Raw genomic sequence first — 3,283 nt, 5'->3', positions numbered from 1 at the left:
GAATATATTATTTATGGCCTTACAAACAATGGAGCTAAACAAATTTTGTAAATCTTTTCATTGTAGCAATAAAACATATTTAGAAAAACATATAATTTGTCCGGATTTTGGCGCCGCACCCTGTACACTCGAAGGTGTTTTAAATTTATCAATCGCCTCGGTATGCTTTCTACTCAACGTACTACTATTATGAAAGATAATATAACTTAAGAATTCTATTTTAGTTTGCAAGGATTGACATTTAGCGTAATTAACATCAAATTTGTATTTTTTCAGAATACTTAACATCTCGTCGATCAAAGCCAAATTTTTGTCAACTGGTTTGGTAGGGATGAGAATATTATCCATATATACAATTATTTTTTCCTCTCTAACCAGAGGATTCAGTATCTGAAGAATCCGTTTCTGGAATTTAGCTGGGGCCTCTGAATAACCGAAAGGCAAATAATTATACTCGAATTGGCTTTTGGCCGTCGCAAATGAGCAATATTTTGTACTGTCATCATCTATCTTTCTTTGGTAAAAGCTGTCTTTTAAATCAACCATGGGAAATACCGATTTATCATATAACCGAGATATGCAATCTTTGATATTAGGAAACGGATATTTTTGCTTTCTTATTCTACTGTTCAGAGGCCTCAGGTCGATACACATTTTAATCACTATTTTTTTACGCACAGGAACTATTCTGGAGCAATATGGCGAAGTACTCGGCTTGATGATACCCCGCTCCATCAAATCATCTGTTATTGCTCTTAATTCAAGACGCTCGACATGCGCGAATCGCCTCGGGGCGAATGCAAAGATAGAATCATCTTTAAGATGAACTTTGACAATGTATCCGTCATCGACAGGTTCGATAATTTTATTTTCTACACTTAAAATTGTTTCAATTAAACACCGTCTATCTTTATCGCCAAAGTCTATAATATGATTTTTTAATATTTCTTCTAATGTTACAGCTTGCTCATCCTCAACGCAGAGAGGTAATTCATGCAGCATATTTTTTGACGCATCGAATCCGACAATTTTTCCAACGGGTTTTGCATAGCTCAAGATAAATCCTTGCTTCTTTATAAATTCTCTTCCGAGAATAATGTCGCAATCAAAAGCATATTCTTTACGAACAAATCAATATGTATTGTTTTATTTTCTAGAAAATCCACAGATAAATTTACTGGAACCACACCAACGACATTCAACGGTTCATTTTTAATATTTACAAAAACTCGGTCCGACGGTTTTAAAGTTTTTACATAAGGTAAAATCCACTTCTTATACACATTAAGTTTTACAAAAGAAACCGGGCTACTCGTATATATCAAAGCTCTTAATTTGTAGTTTTTATTGCAGATCGTGACTACCTTTACGGACGGTGCGGTCGACTTCACTTCAGCATCTTGCTCGTTCACCAATGCTACCACTTCGGCCTGCGCTCCAACCTCGGTGACCAACGCTGCTGAGGACACGGGCTTCTGGTGCTGCGGCTGAGGTTTCGCACCTTTAGCCTTTACGGATGGACAATCGAATTGTCTGTGCCTCTCCTGCTAACAATAAAAACACACAATGTCACTTCTGCACTTTTTGTGACCATGACCTTTTTTTCCAGTTTCTGCATGCCGAATCTTTTGTCTTCCTGCCACTAGGAAGCACCGACGATTCTTGTCACCCGGATCTGCGAACCCTTCCGTGACAGCCCGCATTTTCTCCAGGAAACACTCAAAAGACCTATCTGCAACCAACAACGCTGACGCTCTGATTGCACTGTTCGTGATGTCACTAATCAACAAATGCACAGTATCTTTTACCGGTAAGTTGAGCAAATGTATAATGGCTAACTTGGCTATCGCGTACTTATCGAATGTCTCCTTACTCGGTATCCATCTCCTGGATTCTTCTCTCTAAATAGCCTTATAGAACGGAATTTTCCGTTAAAATATTTTTAACATCTTGGCCGAAGACCGATGCACGATTCAACCGCTACACCGGATTGAACTTTATACCAAGTTTTAGCGAACTTGGTTAATTTACTGGAAGCCGCCAGGAGCGTAACTCCATCCAACGCTCCGTGGCCTCCGGTCACCTGGTCGACACGTTGCACCCACGTAACTACATTTTCTTTATCCGATCCGCTAAATTCCGGTATCTGGGTTGCAAGCCACGACACTGAATTTCCGGGAATGTGACTATCTGTATTTCTTATAGATTGCTGAGCTCCTGATAGAGCTGGAACAGACGAAGATCTAGACTCCACCCCGACATTCAAAGGTTGCTTTTCGGTTGCCATGATCAGCGGATGTGCACCGTTTTGATTCGCCATCAGTTGCACCAGCAATTGAATTGATTGTTCTTGCTGACGCATGATCTCCGTGACTTCATTGAGCGCGGAACGCAAGACGGTTGCGGTCAGTAGTTCCTCCGCACCACCCGCAGCTTTTGATTCGGCAATTTGTCCGACGCTGGACCCGCTCTGGGTTTCAGCCAATTAATCTTGCAAATCCATTCGCTCGATGTGAGTTAGTATACGGTCGATCAGGTTGCTTCCATTTCCACCTATCAGAAGGTGATATTTTTGTGCTTCTGATTGCAGCTTATCCAAGGTCGCTCATTCTAAAGCGGCTCGATCCATCATAGCACGGATACGTGGCAATATAATACAAGTTATTTTTCGATCTTTTTTTGTATTGCTTTCCGAATTAGTGAGTTTTATTTACTTCACCTTTACAGATATCACGGACACGCGACTAACACATGCACGCGCGCGCACAACAACTCCGATTTTAACGACTAAAAACCGTGAATAAATCGCATTTAAATCGTATCTAAATTGTACTCTCATTTCTGAAGTTGACAGAGATTTATCAGGAAAGACCAAGTCTTATATGGAATAAAGTGAATTTGAATCAACTATAGCTTATAATGTTATAAACACGACTCCTATTCTGTCCTTGCGGTGATCTTTACACGACCGACTTAAAAAACAGCTGATTCAACGAAGATCAGCTCCTTTGAATGATCACGCACTTTCAACGGTTATATTGTTATCGACACGACTGCTCCGCAATTTGGAATAATTAAATAAACAACACTTAATGATTAATGCTGAATTACACATATATTTAATATCACAAACGACTCAGTTATAATTCCGTTACAATTTGATCATACTTTGACTGACTACTCCAGGCCGGGTGATACTCTATTGACCACAGTACGATTCGACACCGCTCGATTCGACACAGATTTATTCGACACCAAATTATTCGACACCGTACGATTCGAC

Source organism: Pseudomyrmex gracilis, unplaced genomic scaffold, assembly GCF_002006095.1.
Source record: "Pseudomyrmex gracilis isolate BER0280 unplaced genomic scaffold, ASM200609v1 scaffold_2525, whole genome shotgun sequence".
NCBI lineage: Eukaryota > Metazoa > Arthropoda > Insecta > Hymenoptera > Formicidae > Pseudomyrmex > Pseudomyrmex gracilis.
This window is presented reverse-complemented; position numbering follows the sequence as displayed.